The sequence below is a fragment of the Corvus cornix genome, chromosome 18 (assembly GCF_000738735.6).
Source record: "Corvus cornix cornix isolate S_Up_H32 chromosome 18, ASM73873v5, whole genome shotgun sequence".
NCBI lineage: Eukaryota > Metazoa > Chordata > Aves > Passeriformes > Corvidae > Corvus > Corvus cornix.
In genome coordinates this window covers 6,967,550-6,993,683 of record NC_046347.1, presented here as the reverse complement: position 1 = coordinate 6,993,683, position 26,134 = coordinate 6,967,550, and the positions used below count along the sequence as shown (strand labels likewise).

The 26,134-nt window shown below is 41.5% G+C and overlaps 1 long non-coding RNA gene across 1 annotated transcript; it reads left to right on the top strand.

Moving 5' to 3' along the window:
• The first annotated feature begins 15,255 nt into the window (after positions 1–15,255).
• Positions 15,256–25,724, top strand: LOC104694274. The gene is made up of 3 exons (XR_752707.3): positions 15,256–15,562; positions 19,063–19,186; positions 24,987–25,724. It is a non-coding gene; the product is annotated as an uncharacterized LOC104694274 (long non-coding RNA).
• Positions 25,725–26,134: the final 410 nt, after the last annotated feature.

The window sequence follows — 26,134 nt, the reverse complement described above, 5'->3', positions numbered from 1 at the left end:
CACAGCACTTCTGCACCATATGGTGCAGCTCCTGCTCGGCGCAGCTGAAGCCAGGGCAGACCAGGGTCGGTGGAAGCATGGTTTGGATCCAAGGTCATTTGAGATGTGTAATTTCTCCATTCAGGCAGGCTGGCTGGCCTCCTGTGAATAAGCTCTGGACTCAGATCAAGATCCCTGATAATTAGGAGATAGATCTGTTCTGATTGTTTCTTCTTCCTCAGCTGTAAAAAGCAGTGGCCCAGCAACTGCTCATGACATGATTCTGCTTTACTGGAAAATCATCCCTTCAAAACGACGACTGGTGCAAAAAATAAAATTCAATACTGCTGCAAGACAGCCATTTCAGACAGGCTTATTGATCTGCTGATTATCTTTTTGTCATATACAGATATTTTGGGTTGTCCCACAATGTTCATGTATCTGTTGGCTTTTAAAATCATGTTTATCTCTGTATCAGTACAAGATAGAAATTACTAAATAGAGGAGCACAGCATTGATTTAGTGGCTTTTACTTCCATGTAACTGATTTGTTTTCAAGAGCTTTATATATTTCAACAAAATTTTTCTCTGTGGTTTAAAAATATGCTATTTCTGCCTCCCTGTTGCACGGCACTAATAAGTGGGCTAAGAGGACATGATACAAAGCAAATGTTATCACAAGAATCCTTGTACATGCTCTTCACAGTAGAGAGAATCATAGTTAAAGCTCAAACACTGACAAAAAAGATTAAAACCCAAAAAAAATATATAAATCATTGTGCTCATTACTCCTGCCCAATCATTTTTGTGTCTGATGATGAAGAAGGTCCCCTTGGTACTGAGATGTGTGACCATTACTGTGGTGGCTTCCTTTGAAGGCTCCTAAGTATCTACCAACATGATATGGTCCCTTTATCTAAATTACAAAGTCTGAAGGATGATCTGTGCCACAGAAGTTGCCCAAGCAAGAGAACAAAGCAGCTAAGAGTACCTGCAGTGAGCCCAGGAGGGAAAGCTTACAAAGGGCACCATCAGTTTCTCTAAGAGAGAGGAGTTGGGGGCCCAAGTGCCAGAGGAATGGAACTGGGACCTCCAGCTGGAGACTGTCACACTGGCCAGGGCAGCAGTAGCACAGAGCCTCTTCTGACCCTGCAGCTGCTAAACACACAGCAGCATGCACACAGATTTGCTGACGGGAACACTTCCATGTCCCCTTTATTTATTGGGCTGTGTCTCTGACCCTCCCATCAGGCTGAGCATTCCCTGCTTCCTCCTTACACTGCTGTCACTCAGTTTATTATCCTGATTTATTCTTTCATACACATATATATAACCAAACAACCCAGCAGGTTGGCAGTATTTTAGTGACATGGAAACCAGAGGGAGATATTAATACATGGAGATCACATATGCTGGTATTTAGGCTGAGGACTCACAAGTTCTACTGAAGCACGATATGAAAACAAGAAATGCTCTTACAAGGATGACCAGGAAGGGAGAGGCTGGTTAAGTCAGTGCTTTGGAGAGCAGACACAGCTATGACTCCTGATGCACCTGAGAACCTTTTCATTTGTTTTTCTCTATTGACAAAGCACTTCCTCTGGGCATTAGAATCATTTTCCAGGCATAGGCTTGGAAAAGAAGAAATGTCTCCTCCCCTCCACCCACACTTAAACCTGAAGTCTGAAAATCTGCTTCTGGAGTTGACTTTATTTCAGTCACCAAAACCCAGTTATGTTGCCAAGAGTTACCAATAAGTGACATTTTAATTATTGCCATAACAGCAACAAAACCAAGGTCACAAAGTCTCTGAACAACATGACATACACCTCCATTCAGCAGGACCCATCCCTGCCAGGGAGAAAAGAGTGTCACCTTGAAAGAATTCTGTCAAAGGGGGATTGAAAGAGCTGCTGCAACCAGGAAGAATTTTTCTTCTTCTCCTTGTTCAGCGCAGGGCTGCACTCTGAGTCTCCTCACTCAGGTTCAGAAAATATTAATTGGCTGCTGGGAACTGGGCTGGTAAAAGGACAGTCACACCACTTAGTTTTAGTTATCTCCTTCAGTGCGTTGGTTGGCACCTGCACCTTTGTGGCCCTGAGCAGAGCTGCTGGAGGGGTTACCTGCCTGCTCTGAGTGCAATACATAAAGCTAAAAAAGCACAAACAGCCACTCTCCAGGTGCACTTCATGAAAAGGGACGTATTAGATAGAGATTTATAAAATAAATACAGTTTTACCAAAGCAGTAGAACATGATTTTTGATTTCATTTCCCCATGTTAAAAGCAGTGAGTGAAAATCTCTTCACTTAAGATCTAATATCCAGGTACTGCACAAAGACATTTCTTACATAGGAGAAAACCTCACCCCAATAAGACAACAGCAAAAACCCCATGATTGGTTATGAAATTGGACATTGATAAATCTGAAGGTGATACACAATCTAGAAAGGATTAGCCTTGTCTAGCCTTGGGATAGACAATTCACTGTAGCAAAGACCTTTTACAAAATGTAAAAAAGTGGAGCAGGAGCCTAACACCAAAAGCAGAATAAAATGATGGTGACTCTTTCAGCATATCCTGGTAAGCTTTAGTCCACACCAGCATGAAAGTAACCCTGTTGGGCACACAAACACCACAGAGCAGAAACAGGCATCACCAGAGCAACAGCCCCAGCCAAAGCTGAGGGGCCCCATCCCGGCAGGACAGTCCTACAAAATCAAACTAAAAATACAGTATGAAAAGGCAATGATGTACCTGTGAGGAACAAGTGTCTTTATAAGAAACACTTTAGGCTTCACCTTAATCCCTTAGGCCTAGCTCATAACTATGGGCAGAGCTCTACCCATCCAGGCTGTGTTTCTAAGTACATTTGAGGTTCAGGATTATTTCCTTCACCTCCTCTCCCTTAGTTCAGGTCCTGGGTACCTCAAACTACCCCAGGCCCTTCTTTCTGCAGCTCTTTTCAATTCCCCCCAGCTGGCAGGGTCCAGGTGGGGTTAATTGGGGCGGTGGGTGGGTATCTGTCACCCATGTGGCACAGCTGTTTCTCCTCAAGGATTCATTCCCACAGCACCCAGGGCACAGAGCACAGGCTCAGTTCCTTTCACATGCAGCTCTTTTTGATGATATTTGGGTGCTAGGAGCTCATTAAACATATTTGAGCTTTAAATTGCATTTGTGTGTTGGAATAGAATGGCTGCCCAGAGTCAGCCTGCCGAGAGTGCTACAACACTCAAGGCATCCTTGAGTTTGTGTCATTCACGGTGTCTTTGTGTCATTTGTGGCATCTTTTAGTTCATGTTTCTGTTGCTCATGGGGGTGTTGAAACCAGAGGACCATCCCCAGTTTCCCCCAGTGGGAAAACTGTTTCCTGGCCCCGTGGGACCAGGGGGCTCTGCTGGCATGTTGCCCATGCTGGAGGAACATCCCTTCTCTTCCCAGCCCTTTGGGTAGCAGGGCTTCTATAGCAATCTGCAACCCCCCAGTAACCAGCAGCAGGGTTTGATTTATTATCCTACTCTCTGGAGAAGCAGCTCCCAGACCTTTGGGCAGACCTCATGTGGGTGGCACACCCTGTGTGGGGGTGAAAGGAGACAAGCTCTGCTAAATCCACAGTGATCTCACCTCTGCCATCCAAAAACTGCCTGGAGTGGCTGTGAGTGACTCCAGAAGTGCATGAGGGCCTCCCTTTATGAAGTGCCCATCCTTCTGGGACCTTTGCAGTGAGGCTGAGGAGTGGCAGCCCAGGCTCTGGGTTAATTGGGATAATTACAGGCTAAATCCTGGCCCTGTGTTAATATTGTCACACCACCTGGGGTTTTATTTCCTTATGCCATAGCCTTCTCTTGGCTGTTTCACCTTAAAATTCCACAAATGTAGTAAACTCTAAAGATCTCTGCTGGTTTGGCAGTTTCCCTGATCTCATAATTTCTAACACAGACACAGGAACAAACGAATTCTTCTCTAGACAGAATATTTTTCTCCCATGCAGCACTTTAATTTTTGTAGCTTAAGTGCTGGATGTCCTTCCCAAATCCCACCACGTGGCACTGCAGCATCCTCTGTGACTCCCTAAGTCAACAGTCTTCCCAGCAAGCCAGCCAGCCCAAAGAATGAATTCATATGCAAAAATTACGTTACTCCTATAAGCAACTTGTGTTATGAATAAAGCCTAAAGACAGAACCCAATTCTCCATGCAAAGCCAATGTGCAGACTCCTAAATTAAAAAGAAATCTCAGGCAGGTGGAAGTGCTGTTTTGGGACCTTTCTGGTGTTGCAGTTGCCAAGGAAACCTCTTCCTTTGTGCCCAGTCAAAGGCTCTGGCTGTTTGGAGCCTCGTCCCAGCTATGGCTGAATGTGCTGCAGCATCAGGATTGAAGGGAAACTGCTAGAAATACTCTGATAAAAGAAAATACTAAAAATAAGGGTTTCCTCATGAAAACATCTCTCCCTAAAGACAAAAAAAGGGGGAAGGAGTAGCTGTTCTTGTGAAGCTTAGGGGCTGTGGGTGCAGACTTCCATGGCAGGTGGGGGCCTCACCTTCAAAGGGGAAGGGAGAGGCTCACAGGGACAGCTCTTTGTGTGTGGTGCACTCCAGCAGTTAAAGGTAATGCATAATAAACAGCAAAAATTTAAAGGATATTTCTGACTTAAAAGTCACGCTCCTCCCTGTAGTGTTGACCTGCTCCAGTACTTAAAATAACTGTCAGGAAAGAAATAAAATTAGTTCTTGTTTCATTACTACTTTTCTTCTTGTACATAATTACCTAGTCCAAGGGTTTTCTATGAGTTCTGTGTAGACATCAGGGGAGTCTCAAATGGAGTTGGCTTTTTTATGTCTAGAACTGAATTATTTCCAGTGCTACTGATTAATTTTTTATGAGGAATAAGAAAAGCAATTGCAAACCCACTAGAATGACGAGGACATCTCTCAAACCTTGGCTTGATCTTGGTAAAACTGCTTAGTTGCTGCTAATATATTTACTTTTCTGACAGTGATTTACATTAGAATCATGGCAAAACAATCCTGGTTTAATGGATTAGCCTTCATTCCTTGATGCATTTTTAGTCTAAAATTAATAGCACCCTCAGGTTACTTTGGTTTTTTGTAAGTGGTTTGTATTAGCTACAACATATTGATGTGACTTCAGTGCATTTCTCTTGCCCTTATTTTAGTACAGGCTGATGTAATGGTCACTCTACATCCACCTAAAGTCAAAGCCAGGACAGGAGATTTACAGAGACACGGGACATAAGCAAAGTAGGAATGAAAAGTGATACCCAAGAATCTGAGATTTCTTTTCAAAATAAAAGGGGAGTAGAAATTAACAGTTTAAAGAAACTCATCCCACGCTCTTTGGACCCAAATGACCACTTAAATCTCTTAAACATAAAGGTATGCAGCAAAAAAAGTGTAAAATTGAGCAAAAGAGTGTTTGAATCATGGTGTTGCTGTGGGATGAACTGTGCCACAAAGCAGGATTCCATGGATCTCAATAGTTACTCTATTTTACCACAAATTATTAATGCCAGTTTACAGGACTGAGTACCATCACAGAAAACCAAAAAGAAAGCCACTTGATTTGATAATTTCCTACATATCCCAGGAAGGGCTATTTAAAATGGATGTAAAACTGATCAGGAAAATGCATTTTTGGTAATACCAGAAATCTCCAGTAGACATTATTGCCATGTATTTTAGGGAAGGAAAGAGGAAGCAAAACATTCATCATTCTAAATGCCATATGGCTTTTGAGAGTAAAAGCACTAGAACAACAAGGAAAAACCACCCAGAATAGAGCAATCATTTCAACTTTTATTGTGGAAAAGGTTCCAAAGCATTTTTAACTTCATTGGCAAGATGCAGGTGCAGACAGAAATGGTTCTTGTCTCTTCCAAAGGGCAGGAGCTATGCCTTTATTGCAGCAGTTTCAGAATGTCTGAGAAAATTTTAGGGATTATTTGTAACAGGAAACAAAAGACCAGACAGCTAGTGCTAGATAAATAAAATGGAGAGGTAAAAATATTTTCTAGAAGGAGTTCTTCAACTTTTGTTTATTCCTTAAGAGAAAAGCCCTATGGAAGGAAAAATTTGTTTGAAACAGTCGTGTTGATGAAGGTGAAAGCCAAGCCGGCAAGTGCTCCAGTTTATGTAAAAATGCCAGGAATGTGACTGGAGAAGCTGCTTCCCACCAGTGGATCCAGCATCCTCTGCTTCCTCCCTCCTGTGCCAGCTGCTGATAAAGCACCTTCCCTTTGCACCTGTTCCCCTGGACATCTCCTGAAACTCCCCACTCATCCAAATGGATTTTCATATTCCCATACCATGTAAGAGAGCCAGGAATTTCTGGAACCACTCTAAACCAGCCCTGGCTCCCTCAGCACTCTCTCCTTTAGTGCCTTTCTGAGCCCAGCTCTGTGCACCATAAGCTGGGGTGAATCACCCCAAGCTCAGGGATCACTGCTCCGGTTTTGTGTGCATTAAAAGAGCTCCGACACAAACCCTGCTCCAAATCACAGGACTCCTGGCAGGTCTTGTTGGGACAGATGCAGGAGTCCCCCACAGGTAGCTGTTTTTCCATGCTGGTTGGGCCACACTAGAGCCTGGTGCACACGTCCAGTCCTTGGCAGGAGCACACCCAGGTCCATCTGCTGCCTCCACCAACTAGCCAGCTGCCGTGGCAGATGACAGGCTTCAGACTGACACAGGAACACAACAAAATCAGATCTATAAAAAGGGTCTGAGCAAAAAAAAGTGAGAAACATGGAAAATAAACCCCTGAGAAATATGCTTAGTAAGATTTCAATTTTTTTTTTCTCTAAAGGAAATAAATAACTCTGTATAATCACTGCGGTGATCAGGTCCATCTCATGGGAAGGAAAGAAGAACTACAGGAGGAGTAGTCAAATCAGTAAATTATTTTTTACTATCTGCCACAGGGAAAGTACATAGTTATAAGGGAGCCATTAGCTTCTAAGAAAAAAAAAAAAAATTAAAAATCATGCATACCATTCTCCTGTGCTCTCTTTTCATTTCCAGGGAAACTCTTGTCTTTTGAAGGAAGCAGTGTTGCTTCCAGGAAATCTGATTTCAGAAAAATTTGATGTCATATCTCTTATTTTCTTTCTGTTCATTTCCTGGAATGATGATGTGTCACAGAGCAACTACTCTTGGTACCAGCAGCAGTGGTTGGGATCTTTGTTGTCAGCAATGGATTAATAGAGAAATTCTACAGTTTTTCTAGCTTCCTGTAAGACATTCACAGCAAATGCCCATTGCTTTTAAAATTACTGTCCTTGATGGAGATCCTTTGCATGGATATGTTTCCTTTCAGCTGCCTCTCATCTAACCTGTGTTAAGGAAACAGTGATGCTGTTCATGAAGACTCCAATTCTGATTTTTAAAAGAAAGATTGATGCTGGTTTTATTTTTGATATACAAACATCTTGTGAGATGCTCAATTTAAGTAAATCAAAGGAGGAACTTCAAAGCTGGCACTTAGGACACTTAAAAATGTCACTGACATTTTACATGTGACAAGACTGAGGTGGAGATGCTCTAAAAAGACAATTGTAAATTGCCATTTGATTTTGCTACAATTTTGTCATCATCCCCCAGGACTGACAGGGAAAGAAGTAGGAGATCAATATAGCTCATGGATCTCTTTACCCAGTATATTGCTTCCACTTAGTTAGAGCTGATAAATACTGCAACTGAAGTGCCAAGGAGGAAAAATGAGAATCTGCAAGACTCATTGCAAATTAAAATGAAGAAGAGCAAATAAAACAGACAAAAAGATGGCTTAGGACATGTTTTAAAATGGGCTCAGATATCATTACTATCATCCACTATGGATGAACAGTCAGAAAAGATATGAGTGTGCATTTGTACGTCAGAAAGTTTTTGAAAGTTGTCAGTTATGTGTCATCAGCGAAGAGTGGGCAGAACAGAAAATGAATTTATATCCCCTTTCTTCTCCTTTGGCATGAAACACACCAAACTGAACATAGATCTGATTATCTGTCTTGGAACCTCAGATTCCTTCTTAGCATAGAAATAGCAACAGGTCCAGAAACAACTGCTCAGTCACACCCAGGGGAGTGCCCAGGAGCAGCACCACAAGCACCCAGGCCATGGGGTGCTCTTGCTATTTCTGCTAAAGAACAGTGTCCTCTAAGAAATCACCTCAGGGTTTGAATGGTGACAAGAGATACAAGTGGCAGAAATCAGAGATCTGTGTATGGCAACACCATGGCAGGGGCTTAATGATCCCTCCACTTATTTCAGCTGCCACATAGAGAAACACCACTGAGTGTCAGGATTTCAAATGAGTTATAATTTCTTTCTTTGCTTATGCAGGCAAGTTATATTCTGTTCTCCTGAGCCAGGCAAACAATTCCCAGGGATTTTGCTCTAGTAAGAACCCAGTCCCAGACTCCGAGAGCTATGGGACCCTCCAGTCTAACTCACGGTCACAGCAAATCAAAGAAAGAAGAAAGTCAGAATGATGTTTCTCTCACTATGTAATTTGCTTTCCCTTGATGTCCACTTATTTATAGAAACATTACTTTGGCCTGTGCTGTAGAAATTAAAATTTCCCCATACCTTTTCATAGTGTTGAAATATAAATAACTGATTGAAGCTGGATGGTAAGACTGGAAATAGTCCCCAGCCCCATCCAGTCAAAGTAAAGACAGAGCATTTCTAGGTCAAGATTTACCTCATCTTTCAGTAAACACTGAAGATAAGTCAGGTGAATCTCTTCTTCCAAGTGCCAACTATAAAAGGACCATAAGGCAGCAACTCACTGAGCAACAGACATCTGCTGGTGGGTTCCTGTCAGGGGAACCTATTCCCCATTTTCCTGAAGGAGTCATTCCAAGCGTAGTCCTGCCAGGGAGACTTTTTAGCAGGACACTTCTGCTGACACCTCCTACATGCCACTGCAAATGTCCACCAGCTGCAGCAGCACATCCCAGAAAGCCTAAACTGGAGTCCTTTCAGTTTCTACAAGCTCACTGAGCTTGACTCAAGCCTCATTTCAGAGAGACATTTCTCTACTTTGCAGGATAGGCCACCTTGCCATTTAATGGTGTCTCTAGTTTTCCAACTGCTTTAGTTCCACCCACCCAGTTTGGTATGGAATTACACCAGGAGTCACCTGGTATTTGACCAGTGCTGGTGGTGACATCTCTGCTGAGCATCAAGAGGTTTAATGTCAGCAGGAGCTTTGCAGCAGCCATGGAAGGATAATGTCAAAATGCTCCACACCAGCTGCTCTGCCTTCTAGCCAGCAGCAAATGAATGTTTAAACCATGTTTCAATTTAATCAAATGGACAACCCTCCTGTAATGCATTGCTTTCCGAAAATAGCTGAGTGACCATTATGTTTTATGTTAACTGTTAAAACATTATGGATGCATTATACAGTTAGAGTCCAGTAAATAAGGATTTCCACATGTATTTATCTGATTGAGCTCATCTTGACAATTAAAAGGTGGAAATACTTTCAGTTTGACAAACAGGAAAAGAAGAAGCATAAACGTATTGGGACTGACATTTTCAAAAGTCCAAAGTAAGCATGATGCCCAAGGCTGGGAGCCAGGCACTAACATTTGTATTAGTTGTTGAAAATCCCAAGCTCTTTTTCTCTGAAACCATTGGGGATCAGTGATCCCCTCTTTCCAGAAAATTTCCTCTAACAAAGTGAGGTTTTACCACTTTGGGTAAAACAAGAGCTATAACAAAAAGGAGCTTTATAGGAATGGGCATCCATCTGTGGCAGTCTGGTTTTTAGGGAACTGACTGATGGACATGGCACAGACACCAGTTTAGTGACACAGCTTTGGGTTTTCAGACAGGGACACGTGATCTGTGATTTGGCTTGAGATGTGTTTCCAATAAATTTTGGACAGAATGCCTCTATTTTGCCTCTATCCTTTTTGAAGCCAGATTCACACTGGTACAATACAAAATCAATTTGACCCAAACAGTCACATTTTTTGTGGTCTACTCCTTGGTATTCAGGCCAGCCATGCTCCCAAAGGCCTGACTTTATGAACCTCTCAGGGAACAGGCATGCACAAAGCCCCTGTGAAAGGCTGCACGACTTCCAGAGTGCTGAAAAACTCTTTAATATGTGGATTGTGACCAGAATCAATCACTGGGATATTCATCTGATGCTATTCAAAGGCCTCATAAATTACGTGAGGAACTTTCATTTCAGGATTTTAATGAAGGTATTTATTGAAAACTGTGCTGTGTCTTCTGGTTTTAAAACTCTTTTTAAGTGATAGAGTGGGGCTATAATCCAACCTAGCCCCCAAAATGGAAAAAGGTGCAATGATAATGAAAGTGCACTAAAAAAAAGAGAGAAAAAAAGAAACAAAAGTGTAGTCTAAAAACCTCAGAAATTCACACATAAGAAATTTTAATTTGTTGAGGTGCTTCAAATATCAATTTTCACCTTAAGAAAAGCAAATAGAAGATGTGACTTAAGGTATTTAAAGCTAGAGTAAACAAAGAGACTAAGATTTTTCAAATGAAGCTAAAATCAGTGAGAGGCAAATTCCTTCGGGGTTTCTTTCACTTTAATCTGATCCAGCCAAAAAACATCTGATAGTTGCTTAAAAGTTAAAAGCAGTAGTGGTTTGATTATCAGTAGTACTGGGGGACCAGGGCTCTCAGTGAAGCCCAATAGAGCCTGATTGATGAAAACCTTTCAAAACCAGATTATAAGGACCTCAATTGGCTCTTTTAATTTTAATATTTGCTTATTTTAACTTTTTAAAATCTTTTCTTATTTCTCCATTTTAATTTGCATTCCTAATAGCACATTCAATTATCACTTGCAGAAGATGTCTATTATTTGAATTATATTTAGTAAAATAATCCTTTTTTCCTTACTGTTCCCATTGAAAGCAAAATTAGGTTTGTACTGTTTTTTGCTTGAGATTGGTCGTGATTGAAGAATCTGGTGTGTGGTTCAAAAGTGGTCAAGCTTCTGGTTTGCCTTAAAATGCAGGAAATACTGCAGAAAATCTAACCTGTTTTCAGAATGGAAACTCTTCTTTGGGTATCTAGAAAGTGGCCACTGATCAGGCAAAAGAGAATAGAGCAAGTCTAATTCTAAGTAGAAGTATGATTATTTGAGCTTTTCATGGTAGGAGAAAGAAAAGTCACTAAAAGTTGCCCAGAGTTAAAATAAGAGTGATTTCATGCCAAAATATGACCCAAGGCCCCACTCATCTTGACTGTCCTTTGTGAGAATAAATTGATGTTTTTATAAGGCTTTGGAGAAAAATAGTGTAACTGCTGGCACAATTATCCCCAGAGAACAGGCTGTACCCTACTTCCCTTTCAGCTGCTGATCAGCCTGTCTGCAATAAAAACACCCCCTCCACAATCTGGGAGAGGTCCATGAGTCCACACAGGCACAGTGTGGATCCCACGCTGCTGGTGAGGACTGAATTCCTAACCCAAGTTCTTAGATGCCTAAAATCAAATACTTCATCCAAGACCTGACTCCAGGCCTAAGAAGAAGTTTTAACCTAAAGGACAGACAACAAATCCAACCACATCTGTCATACCCAACTCAGGTCAAAGATTTGAAACAGGAAAACAACATGATAGATTCCATACATTACCCATTATTCTCTTAAAATCCCAATACTTCCCAGAATTATTTCCAACTGCCCCCCCCCCCCCAAGAAGTAATCAGAACAGCACTGCAGTCCAGAGTTTGAGGAAGATGCAGATGTTGTAGTTAAACCACCCCAAATCAGAGAAGCAGAAACATCAAGGGAAGAGACATCAAGAAGGGCTTTGCATCATTCCATCTAATTTTCATTGTAAAAATGTAAACTTAGGTCTCAAGTGTCTTATTAGGCAAGCTCAGCAAATGGGAAGCTTGAGCAAATGAGTTTCACTTTTGCTGGCTGAGATTGTTTTGGCATCTGGAAATATGCTTTGGATGATTGGAACATGGTTGGGAATTTGAATGGGTTTTTTTTCCTCCAGTCTTGAAATAACCTCCTTGAGAAATGTCTTCAGACCATTGCATTTATATTACTGGCCTCAGATCATTTACATCTAATCTTCCAGTGCTGTTAACAAAAGCTGGGCTAACATGTGCAAATGTAAATAACATTTTTTTTTAATGTGAAATCCCAGTTTAACTACTTAACAGATTTCAAAGCAGGTTTAACATCAGCAGTGTCTGCCACATTGGTTATTAACCTGCTTTCTGTAAGAGTTATGGCTTTAATTTATTCATCTGTTTTGGCTGCAGCAAAGCCCTGTTTACCCCCTTCATGCACTGAAATACTTTTTGAAAGAAACTACTTCAAAAGTGAGGTGTAAGCCAGCAGAAAGAGGATTGGGTATAAGAAATAATCAGTGGATGTCTGTGCCTCACACATGGTTCCTGTGATCTCAGAGCGGCTGGGTTCAGCCTGTTCCATCTCTCACAAAGCAGGTTTCCTGCACACTGTTCAGCTCAGCACCATCACATCCTGTCAGAGTGTCCTGTGGCAAAGCAGCTCAGGAAAAGTCATCTGGGTGCAGGAGGGGATGGAATTCCAGCGTGGGAGTCCATTACGCAGCTCCCAAAATAGGCTGTGGGGCTGCGCAATGGCCACAGGACACCAGAACATGAGACCCACCAGGGTATCTGCCAAACACTGACTTGCTCAGACAGTTACAGACAAAAAATGAGCCGTGGGGAGGGAAGTGAGGGAAAGAAAAAGAAGAAAAATGTGCTCCCATTGTTTCAATCTTTATTATATTCTTTTGATAAGCACCCCATGCCCTCCAGAAGTTGGATTTTCCATTACATGAAGTGGAAGGGAAAGAAAGAGAATTATGTGAAATTCACTAGATTTTTTTTCAATAAGAGAGCAAAAAGAACATAAGGGCAAATCCAAAACAACTCACATCCACATTTCTCAAATTGAAAATTTCAATGATTTTGTATTTTTTAATATTCAATTATACATCATCTCATGGGAAATCAAAATAAAAAGCAAAACTATTTTTGCTGTCCATGAGAAACAGATCCACCTACTTCAAAATATTTTTCAGGCTTTTCCTTTACAGAAAAATCTGGAATTTGGAGGGAAAAGAGGATTCAAAGGAAGTTAATGCTTCGTAGATGGGAGTTCCCATTCTCCGCACAAACTGAGTGATCAGAACAATCCTCATCAAATCAATCAGAAATATTAAGAAACCCTATTTAGAAGAGATAATTTTAGAAAAAAAGCACTGGATGATACATTCCTGGTGCTCACTGCAAAGCTTCCCTGCCCTTTGGAATGTGATGGTTTATTGTAACATGTAGGTTTCCATGGCAAACATCTTCTTTCAGTATAAACAGGGTAGGCTAAAAATGTATCTGCTGGCAGCAGTTAATGCCCAAGGGCTGTGGAGATCACCTTCCTTGTTTCAAACTAGTCACAGCTATTTATTATAAACAGATGTTAGAATGGATGCAGAATTTTAAACTCCTTAAATGAATATCTCATCTACATTCAGCAGGGCACAAAAGCTGAAAAATTCACTGCATTATGCAAATATGCACTTTTTTTTCCCAAATGTATTCCACCTTCTTGTGAATAATTCTCATGAATGTTTACTTAATGTGGCAAACTGAACGAGCAGAGGCAACTTAATTGTATTATTTTGTACAAATCTCCAACTTGTTAGTACCTGCATCTGCCTTGCTATCATAACAGGGTAACTGAGCAATAGCAAAAAAAGGGGGGGTGCTCCATAGGAAGTGGACAGTGAGGATGGAGCAAGAATTTTCCTGTTTAGCACAGATGACATGATTGAAAGGGAGGAAAAAGCCCCAGAGGGTCACAAGTGAGATTCACGCAGTGCCTTGTCTTTCACTTATTTTGGAAAATACATATAATGATATGATTAATTTAGCTTCATGTAAATCCAAAAAAATTAATTACAGTTCTCTTTCCCTATTCTTGTGTATGGGGCAACCACAGTTTGCACAAGCCAACACAGCAAATTGGTTGTGGTGCAATTATTAAAATACAGACCTTGCCATTATTAGGTCAGCATCACACCAATTGAATCATGTCACACCCCACAGGTAACAACACTGCATTTTATTTCTGTTTGTACAATACCAGAGAAATTAGGACCTGCTCAATTTAGGGCAATGAATTTAATTTCTCTCTCGGAGATTTTCACTTACAGTTCCAGAAATCACAGAAAACACTTTTAATTTGCACTTTTGCACACAAAAAAACCATAGCAGGCAAAGTGATTACATGCAGATTCAAGCAAAACAAAACAAACCCAACAAAAAGGAGCTTCCACAACTCTCCTAGACATAAACAGCAACTAACTCCTTTTAGCTTCATGGATGAATGACTAAATTGGTTTAGGAAGTCAGCAGTTCAAGAATTAATTGAGGATAGTTTCCAGTTTACGCTTCAAAACTTGTCTGCCTTTTTAATCACCACAGCCCTCATAGACTTGTTTTTCCTTGCCACTTTCTTCACCAACCTGGAAAGTTTTGCTCATTGTTAAAGAGCCACATTCTGCTTCTCTCCAGCTGAAATACTGGCATTTCTGAGCAGAGCAGCACCATCCTGGGCAGCTGAACAAAAGACAGATGAGACAGCACAAACTAAAAAAGGTGCTTTTTGTTCCACTTCCAGTCCTGGGACACCATTCTGCTCATTGCTGGAAACAACAGACACCAGTGGTGGAAAAAGACCAAGAAATCAAGCAGAATATTTAATAAAGGAACCATTTTCAAGCAACAAATTTATTCCAGCAATCAAGACTGCAGGATGGAAATAAGATAATGAAGGAAATACTTGAAGAGATGAAACAGCCAAAGTAGCCTGAAAAAAGGCTCCCAATGAGATGTGTTATTTTGTTAGTGCTTTTCATCATCGAAGAGGCAAAAAAAGTGGAATTAGGCTCATAATCATCATTGGCCTTTACACACAGTAAGATGTAGTGGGCATGTAAATGCATCGTTGATTACTTTTACTTTTTAATCTGCTGTTACTACTGTCAACATTTCAGCTTGTTTGTGCTCCTGTCAGACAGCAGTACCTAGAGCTGGTCAAATGCTGCCAAACTCTGTTTACAGAACGGGTTAATGAATTCTGAGCAGCTGTTTGGTTCAGCCGTGTTTGTGCCCCGTGTTGTTCATGAATATTCAAGAAAACATGTTTTGTTTGCACAAATGGTTGGGGAGTGGCTGTTCCTGTATGAATATATTCTCATGCAAACAAAGATATTCCTGGGGGAGCCAGAATGTTTGCTAGTTAACCGCTAACTCCTTGTTTAAAAAGTTCGGGGCATTTAGTCAGAAATCAGAAACACTGTGACCTGGCTCAATTAACCAGCTGGATGCCACCACACACAAACAGCAAACAGTAAAAAGGGGACAAAACTCAGGTATGGCAACTACAGAGTTGAGCAAAAAAATTCATGGGAAGAAAAAATCAAAGCCTTTTGTGACCAGAATAAGAGAGTTAAACAGTGACTGCTGGTCCGAATGGATGAACAGCCTGGTACTCATGATGCATCTCGATTTGAAATCAGGTAACCATTGTTGTTTGCATATTTAAGAAAGGAAAAAAAAAACCAAGCTAGGCTAGCAGATGTTCTCCTTAAAACTCTTGTCTTAAACTAATCTATTTCTGGGTTACATATGGCACAGGAATCTCTTTTTTCTTTAATGTTTCTTCCAGCAGAAAAAGCAGATAAATGATGTATCAATGAATCTCACTTAAAGATGAATCAGCTGTAACAAATGTGGGCATGACTGCCAAGCACAGAGCAGACAGGGAGTGGTGTGGGATTGGGATGTGCTGCCTGGCCTGTGCTGTGTTTACCAAGTCACAGACACCTTCTGGCTGTTCTGAGAGTTAAAACACTCAGCCAGGATGAACATATTGGGAGTTCTGTTTGGGGAGGATCCCATGGAGCTTCAGACAAGAACCTCAGAAGTTCAAAACCAGAGGTTATGAAGTGCCTGCATTTGTATGATCCCTCCATGAAATTTTTCTATGCGGGAAGCTGGACTCAGAAAAGAGAGAGACAAAACACACACTGGGGCTATTAATTATGTAGATGCATTGCTCATTAGCAAATGATTAAGTTGTATATTTCTATAAATACAAAGGAAGTGGCACAGCAATATAAGTCAAATATCAGAGAGTGGCAACACACTGAACTGACTCTGGCTGGGGTGGCTCTTTCCTGTAGGTAAAGCCTGTAGGTTTTATTTCCTATGATTTCAGGAAACCCTCCCAAAACTGACTTTAGCATGTTAATCTGTTGCTAAGAAGCAAATGGGTGCACACAGTCATGTCCACTGTTCTCCTTGCTGTTCTCCACAGTGTACAAATTTTCTGGAGATTTTGGGTAATGACAGAAAGAAGCAAAATACACTTTACATCATTTTTAGAACAGCACCCATTTATCATAACATAAACATTATTATCTCAGTGTTGGTCAACTTGTAATGATTTTGAAAATTACTGCTTTTAAGATACTAATCAGGTTGCTAGGGAAGTAGAATTAACTACACGGAACATATCTGGTACAGTAATTATAAAGCCTTTCTGGCCTCACAAAGCCCTTTTCTATTTCTCTTCCGTTATGCCAGCAGCTGTACATTGTGATATCCTCCTGGCCAGAGGGAAACTTCGAAGAGCATTACACAGCTCTGCAGAAAACCCTCCTGCTGGCACATATCTGACTCGTAATACACCCAGTTAAAAATTATCTGACAGAATTTAATTAATATTATAGCTTCTGCAATTAGATAATGTTATTCACACCTCGGGATTCCAAAGCGCATACATATTGAGCAGAAATTAATATTTATACCTATAAGCATAATTATTCTGAAACATGAAAAAAAGATATGAAGATATTATTTGATTATTGACCTAACAAGACCCAACTCAAAAGCTAACTACTTCACATATTTCAGGGCATGGACTTAATTTGTGAGGAGGATGGGATTTACCATCTCATATTATAAACCAGACAATTTAGCTTAAGTGTTGTTCAAAATGCCCCATCCTTTAAAGCATGAAAAGCACTTCAGCCTCAGAAGTTATAAGTATTCTTCTTCAGGGTAGACACTTTTATTAGTTTATTCCTTCCTGGGCACTCATCTTGGAGAATTTTACCCATTTACAACAGACTTATTTCCTTTTTAGCTTGGGGAATAACTGGACAAGGTTTTCCAGCTTTTTATCCATCTCTGGCTGGAGGGATTCAGCCGCTTCAGCTTCCATGCAGTGGAGAGCAGGGCAGTGAGTGGTATTAATTTCATGCTACTGCAGTGGGGAGCAAAGCTATTCTCGTTCCCCTTTCCCTACTGCCAGGACAGGAGAACAGAGCAATTCCTGCCAGGAAGTCCTGAACACTCCCAAATTCAACCCTGGCTGACCAAAAACCCTGCCTAATGAGGCTCTTGGTGCTCTTGGCAAATTTTCTGTTGTAGGAAACACTGTCAAAGGATCACGAGACTATTTTGAGGAGTTGAGGAGGCCACCTGTGAGCCAGGAAATCAATTGCTCAGACCCAATGGAGTTTCTCCTCTTTAAGCCAGCCTCCCTCTATTCCACTGCAACAATTGGATGCTTCCTCTCTTGTCAACATCCGCTTTTAAAATCCTGCTCTCTCTTAAAATCCTGCTTGGAATTTTTGTTAGCAACCTGCCCAAAACAAAGCTGACAGAAAGGGACAGCAAGAAGATTGAACAACTGTGAAAACACAAACTACCTGCACAGCCCTGGCTACAGAGCACAGGGGCTGCCCTCAAGCAGTGGGAGATGGCTGGAGAGCTCTGGCTCTGCACCTTGTGGGTGCCTGTCCTGAGGGCTGAGAAGAAGCCAGATCCAATTGCAGGCTCTCTCTGCAGCTGAATTCTTCCTAACACCTCTGTCTGTGCTGGTTATTTGACAGTAGAAAAGGGTCAGAGCTCTCCTAAAAGCCCCTTCCTCAAAAGAGTGCTCTCAGTGACTTCACCCAGCCACCTCCTCCTGTGACATCCCCAGCAGTTGATTGCCTCTGAGACCCTTCTGCCGGCTGGGCTGGACTCACTCAATGCACTCAAATCATGGAGGAGAGGAGTGGGGGATGAAGGAAGAGACAAGTATTGGTCCTTTAGGAAAAAAGGCTAAAAATGGAACTCTTGCCATTATAGGAAGAAATAGATTTTCTACTCTTGTAGTAAATAAAGTCTCACAGGATGAAAAATAGCACTATCAATTTCTATTTTAACAAATTCCATTCCAGGAAATTTATTTTTTTATCCAAAGACACATCAGAGAAAATTAAAAGTCATTGATCTTGTTCACCTATCTCCCTTTCTTTTCCATCCCAGTTTCACATTTCAAGCGCTTACCAGGAGAATTAAACAGAGTCATTAAGGCCGCACAAGAAACCAGTGGTCTGGCAGCATCTTTTTTCCTAAAAGGAAGCCCATCAAAGAAACCTTTGATAGGCAACAGAGCAGCCACCTCCCAACCCCCAAAGCTTTCATTTTTTTGGGAAAGCTGTGGCCCTGCATCCTTCTCAGCCCTCTTTATCTCCAGGAGTCATACATGTGCTGACCTGAATTAATTCCCCAGGGCCTCCTGTGTCATGTTGTTAATTTGACCTTGTTACCCCCTTATGGCAGATAAGAGGGTTGAGGATTTCTTTTTAGTCCTTCTCTCTCAACTGACTCATTCCGAAGAAAAACAATGATTTGTTTCTGTCACCTTTTTAATGAGTTGCTCGAAAGAAGGATGGTTTTCAGCTTTTTAAAGTTAAAAAACCAGAAAACAGGAAGAATGTCCCACTTTTCCAACCAAAAATCAGACCAATTTAAGCACTAATACAAATTTAGAGAAGCCGACCCTATAAGAGAACTATTTTCAGTTCCATCTCTTGAATTGCACAAGAATGCAGTTTTAATAGTTTCTTTCTAAAATTACTTTATCACAAAGAAGTGGTGTTGTCACAGAATATCTGCTCATTTAGGTAACTGCTTTGCATACATTTCTTTTTGTTTGTTTGTTTTCCCCGGTCCCTAACAGAAACCTCGATTACAGCACTGAACATTTGGGCAAGATCTCAGATTAACTGGAATACATATCCTTAGAGAAATCAGCTGTGAATAAAGAAGTTCATGACAATACTGGAAAAACATCATCCAGCTGAGTAAGTTTTTGCATTTTGTGGTATTTTTAATCTCCCCCTACTTGTTCTTGTGAACATGTCAAGATGTTCCTTTATCAGGTAAGGGGAAAAACGGGCCAGGTTGCTGAAAAATGCCTTACACAGCCAGCTGGTGATAAAAATGGAACAAGAAAAGTCTGAAGATCAGATTTTTTTCTTGGAAATTGAGCTGGATCATATTAGACCCAGATGATTCCATATGAACCTGAGAAACTCCTGTGATGCCATCAAATCAAATTATTCCAGCTTCTGGCAATAACAACCAAAAAAAGAAGCCTTACAGTTAAAGTGAAGAAGAGGAAAATGAGCAGTGTCTGTTCTGCCTTTTGCAGCTGGATTTTTGTTGAGGGCAGTTCACTGGGAGATCCTGTGATACAAACAACAGAGAGTTTTTAAACTCTCAGCTGAAAGAGGAAAATTCCAGTTGCACATTTGCCCCAGAAAGCTTTAGGGATTCTTGTAACCAGCCTAAAATTATTTTATTTTCCATTACTCTGAATTATTATTTTGAATATTTTCTACTGCAAAGGTGAAATGTTTCATTTTGCAGCTAGATAGTAGGAAAAGTATCATGTTAATTCATTGCTAAAAGTGAATATAAAATTCTAGTTGAGATTAAAAAATACTTTTTTTTTTCTACTAAATTATATTGCAGAATATGGCTGGAAAGTATTTGCATATTTAGTACAAGGCTATATAAGGCCACAGCTACTCACTGAAATAAATATGTCAGATGAAATTCCAAGGAATATGTTATAAACCTAAAAAGTGGTACCAGGAGCATGGAAATCACTGGTTTGTAACCAAATAGATGATTGAGGAAACCCAAAACTTAATTCTTTTGTCTGAGAAGCAATGCTGAGAAGTGGTTTAAAGTTGTGGAAAGTATTAAGTAGAAATCCACAAGGCTGAACAAATATCCAGGGCTGTTCCAATAAACAAAATGAGTAAAATATTAGCAAGTGTTTTTTCCACCTACAGCTTATCTGCGAAGGGAAGTTAAGGCTCAACATTTATTACAGCCAAAAATATAAAAGTTGCAAATAGCATAGCACCACGTAAATCCAGGAAGAATGGTCAGCTGCCACTGAAGGTTAAAACATCCAGTCTGCCCTCATGGAGACTCTGTGAGAAGGAGGGATATTAAGCAGGAAAATTCTCTGTGTGATTATGGAGTCACATAATCTGGAATTAATTATTTACGATATTAAAAAAAATAATTTTGCCTCTTATTTCAGCATGTTACGAGGCAGCAGCTTCTGTCTTTTGTCTCAGCAGTGTGCTGCAGATGCAGCCTCCCAAAAATCTTTTTGATACAGAGGTTACATTGACTTCATTGGGAATTGGGTTCTTAAATTCAGCTAATCCAGGCCTGAGCCAGGAAGGACTTCCTACCCTTTGGGCAGAGGCATGTGCTGGCTCATTGGACAGAGCAGGACAGAGCACACCATCCAGTGAAGCTCGAAATGCTGCTTTGCATGCAGGAGTCGTGTGGAAGAACTGGGAGAGAAATTCTGTAAAAAATTTATCAAAAGTGTTGAAAAATCCCTCTCTCGAGTGAGGCTGGGCTGCTCGCCTCTGTCCTTACTGAGGGTGAGTTCATAGAAATGAACAAACATCATCTGTTTTATCTCTGGGTTGTGTTTTATCTCAGTGCAGTGTTTTACTGACAAAATAAAAACCAAATCAAAGAGAAATGAGTTATCCACGTAGCCCTAGCTTGAAGCCAGGTTTGATGGCCCTCAGAGGAGTAATAGCCCATTTTTTTCTCCACCAAAAAATAAGTATTCTGATATTTTTGTGACAGTGTCTCTGTGGCACATCCCCCACTGCTCATCCACAGCCGAGCAGGGGATGACCATGGGGCACTGGTAGGACCCTGAGCATGAAGGAGAATCTTCCTTGGAGAAACCTCCTAAGGGCTGATAGTTCTGCTGGCCCCACTGCTGCCCCAATCCAGGCCCTTGGCAGGCTTGGGATGTTGTTGCACGGCTCAAGCGTTTCAGGGGACTTTTCAGGTCCTCTCAGTTCTTTCAGGGTTGCCTGACTGAGGCACCAGTGGGAGGAAGCACCTCACATACAAGTGAGGCCTTGGCCATGGAGAAGGCTGCATGAGCCTCCCCAGCCCTTTGGCTGATTCTTTTTGACAGTGGAAGGAAATGAGAACAGCCTGTGTGATGTGCAACCCTTTGCCATGTGGTTTAGTGGGTGCTGGTTGGATTGGGTCAAAGGTTGGGCTTGATGATCTTGAAGGTCTTTTCCAACTGTAATGATTCCATGATTCTATTCTTTCCCAGCCTTAATGATTCTGCAATTCTATTATTTTCTGGCCACAATGATTCTATGAGTCTGTTCAATGTCTGGTGAGACCACCTGTGTGAGCCTCATGCCAGCTTCTCCTGTTTGGGTCCACAGTGCCCTCAGCCATGGCATTGAATATGGGCATGTTAGGGCACCTGTGGCACTGAAAATTACTTTCCACACCATTTTTGGATGTGCTGCTCAGCACAGTTCTCACTGCAAAACCTGCTCAAGAAACAGCAGATTAGAGCAGGACCAAACCCACGTCCCACACAACTCTGCACATGTGAGTCAGTGCAGGAATCAACCAGCAAAGCAAAAAGCCCTGGAACATCACTGGGAAACTGCACTGCTGTTAAACAGGGATTTGCACTGACTTCAAAATTAGCCCCAGTTCCCCCACTGAATAACAGAGAATGAATGGGGGAGAGTACAGTTTTGTTGTAATACCTGGCTTTTGCTGGTACCTGTATTCAGAATTATTCCTTTGGAGTAAAAAGGCCTCTAAACAGGTAACTGTTCAGGTTTATTAACTAACAGATAATTATGTATTAAAATGCACTGAAAATGCATTGTAATTTTTACCTGAACTGCAACATAATTGCAGCCTTTGTAGTATAGAGTATGACTGTAACACAATAATGAATTAAAGATGAGAAGCAACCCTATAGACCAGTTTTTGGTTTGAGTAGACCTCTCCGCACTATTCCCCTTGTGAATCCACTTTCAGGAATATGGTCTAACTTTCCTTTACACCTGCTGGGCCCAGAGTGGCAGATTTGGGAACCATCAATCTGCAAATAAGGAGCAGAGTGAGCCTGTTCTGTGCAGCCAAATACAATGTGCCTGTATTATTACCAATTTCCTGAATAGCCCTAAGAGGGGTAATTTCTCCCTGCTCTGCATTTCCCCTTTCAAAACAGCTTCCTGGATAATTTGAGGCTGGCAGTTTTCTCCACCACAGTGCAAACATGAATGGGACCTGCTGGTGTAACAGCGCTGCTTGTTAGGCAAATGTGTAAAATTATATTTTTTTAAGTGGAAGAGAGACTATAAAAAAAGTTAGGCTTTTTTCCCCCCCATTTGGTACAAATATTCCAGTGTATCCCAAACAACTCTTCAGCTACAAATTTAAAAAATGTGCTTTGCCAAGAATTTTAACTGGTTGTGCAAATCTTTGCCATCTGTTGCACTAACTGCAGAGACAAACCCAGCATAATTTGCCACTGTGGCATAATAACATAAGATGGATGATTTATGTGGCCCTGAATGTTCTTTACTCAGAGCTGTGAGCTTTTGTTGGCCTTTGCACAAATTTCAAATACAAACTCAAACATGGGGCTTCTCCCTCCCTCCACTGCAATCTCCTCATGTCAAACACAAATCCTCTAATATCAGATACCGTATCACCATGCATGCAATCCCCAGCTTGCAGGGTAACAAATCCAGGGGAAGGCTGCTATTATACTCTGCTGTCTTGGAACACATATAAATAATTCACACCTTTCCTATAAATATTTATCCCTGTAACCACAATACTCATTCAAATAAAGGCGTTGTCTTTATCCATGTCTGTTTTCCATATACAAGCCTAATAATCAGAATTTTCCACCTGTTTCCTCCACTTAATTTATATTTTCTTAAAATTCAGATGTAAAACTTTTCTCACCAAAAACTCTCTCAATTTTCCTTTGTCTCTTTCCTTTCAACTAATTCTTTGGCTTCAATGGAACTGCTGTGGGTCTACATGAAAATGAGAGAGAAGTCTGGGATTGGATCCCTCTATTAGCGTCCCACTGCCTTGGGGTGATTTTATGACAGTACTTAATTCCCTGTCTGCTTTGTGCCCAGAAGTGGCTGCTGGAGCTTTAGGATGGGCCCGGCATGGGGGGGGGGCAGGGAGCCCATGGCTCCTGCGCGGTTCGGTTCCATCCACAGCTACACGGATTGTTACTTCGTTGCCTTTGCTCGGTTAATTTTCGCCAATTTAGGCAAGAAGCTTCTGGGGTTGGTTTTTTTTTTTGGTGTTTTTTTTCCCTTCCGCTGGCCTGGAGGCTTTTCAACGGCAAATCCTCTCAGCAGTGTTTTGTTGTTTTTTCCTTCTCTCTGGCCCGGGGAGCCTGCCAGAGAACCGGGGAGCCTCCAAACCCCCTGGGAAAGACTGAGCCAGCGAAATCCATCAAAATCCACCAGTTTCGCCTTCTGTGAGGAGGAAAACCAACGCCAGAGGTTTCCCACATGCTCTGCTCCATGCTGCTCTGTGAACTCCTTGAGATAAACGAGATAGCCCAATCAGAACTAATAAAGAAATAAAATTTATTATGCGGCCGAAATATCGGTCTCAAAAGGCACGATTGAGAAAAGCAGCTCCGAGCCTGGGGTTGGAGCTGGGTGAACACGCATAGATCTGATCTCTATCGCATCAGACCTCCCAAGTTCACAAATGCTGCTTCGGCTGGTTCCTTCTTATACAGTTCTTGGGCAGAGTCCGAATTAATTCTATTCTTCTTGCAATTTAGCATATTCATGATGTTTTCTTGTCCCGAAGTTGGACTGCACAAAGCATTTCCTGGGTCTGATGAATCATCCAGCTTCGGTGATGAATTTGTCTGTCTTCGATTCCTGGAACCCTCAACGGAGTTCCCGGAATGTCCAATTCCTTATCAGCTGAGATGTAGATATCAGAAGATAGTGATCAAGTCATCATAGTGTTAATGTCCCGGTGATAAAATCCAACCCCACCTGGGGTGGAATACTCATCTATTGATTACTTCTGTGCTGAAAGAACTTCCTTTTCAACTGCTCCAGTGTTGTAAAATTTTCCTCTCAGCCAGGCTGGTGGGGTGGGGGTGGGGGGGGGTTGAAACTCTGGCTCTGTATAGTTTCATTACAGTTCATTTTCTCATACATAACAGCATGAATTACAGACTTCATTTATAACATCCTCTTCCCCTTGCCGGAGACAAAAGGAACCAGTGACCATTCTGTTTTCTGGGCCAGGAGGTCAGCCCGTGTATTTTTCTTCCGCAGGCGTTTTTGAGATTTTTTTGTTGTGCTGTGGGTGGTTGTGTGTGTGTGTGTAGGTTAAGTTTCTAGGAATTCATATCTAGCATTCATTCAATCCTTTTCTGTGCCTTGTAGGCACCCTCCCGCTTTATTTTTTTGTTAATAAACAGTTCTCTTTTTTTTTTCACTTTCACCTGCTGGTATCAATTTTTCTCATTGGCAGAAGAAAAGGGAGTTATTGAAGCCCCTTCTCTTTAGAGGAAATGCTCATTCCAGGGTGTTTACTCCTGAAAGTTGTCTCCAAACTGAGACATCCATGGTTTTTAAACAAAATCATCATGATATGGTAAGCACAGCTGTATGGTGGAAACATATCTGAATGGTAACCCAGGAAATAGAAAATTTCCATGAACTTTCCACACCTCTAAATGCTAAACTCTCACAAAATTATTTTCTTTTCTTTTTTCACTTGTAGTCTCTTCAATTATCTCTTGAAAAGGAGAACGCCCATGAAGAAAAAACCAACCAAACCAACCAACCAAACCGTCCTGAAATATGGCAGCTTTAAACGCCAAAATTAGACATTTATCTCTTATTTACCTCAGGAAGAAGAAAGGGGAAACAGAAGAGAGAAGCAATGGAAGCTATGCATGCTCCTAAGCAAAAACAGAATAGTCAATCAGTTACAAAATGACTCCCTCCAGGCTGCAGCAGTTTGGTTTTGCCAAAAAGCCATCACCAAAAAAGCATCCTGGGAGAAGAAAATTCCTCTAAGTGGCCAGCTTTTTCCAGAGGAGAGATATTATGAAGCATAAAAATTATGTGCTGCTTCTGTTTCATGAGCATTACATAATTGCTCGGCTAAATAGCCAGAATAAACAGAACAGGCATTTTTACTGGGCTTTGGAAGAATAAAGCCATAAAGAAAATAACTCCATGAAATTTACAGGAGAGACCCATTTCAGACCATATGCTGGGAAGGACCTGCATCCAAATGTATGAGTCAATGTGTTAGCAAAGTGTTGCATGTGGAGTTCGTGAGCTTGGGACTGTTGGGGGCTTGGGTTTCTCAGCACTTTCATGCTGGTCTGCTCTTATCTTCCAAAACATGACACATCTACTTGACTTTCTGCAGCAGGAATTTTTCCCCCTCTCTTCACTGTGAATCTGAGCAGAGAAATTAAAAATACTTGACTTGCCCATGGTGTAGACACTTCAGCATCTGTGGAATTCTTTTTTAAGCTCCAGAGCCTTAATTGATTGGTTTAGACTTGACAAGTTGAGAAAGTTGAGGCTGTTCAGCTTGGAAAAGAGGAGGTTGTGTGGAGACCTCAGAGCACCTTCCAGTACCTGAAGGGGCTGCAGGGAACTGGAGTGGGACTCTTCATCAGGAGCTGTAATGACAGAACAAGAGGGAATGCTTTCAAATTGAAAGGGGGGAAATTCAGATTAGATTTACAGAAGAAAATCTCCATTGTGAGGGTGGGGAGGCCCTGGCACATGTTGGCCAGAGAAGCTGTGGCTGCCCCATCCCTGGGAGTGTCCAAGGCCAGGTTGGACAGGGCTTGGAGCAATGTGGGATAGTGGAGGGTGCCCCTACCTATGGCAGGGGGGTGGAACCAG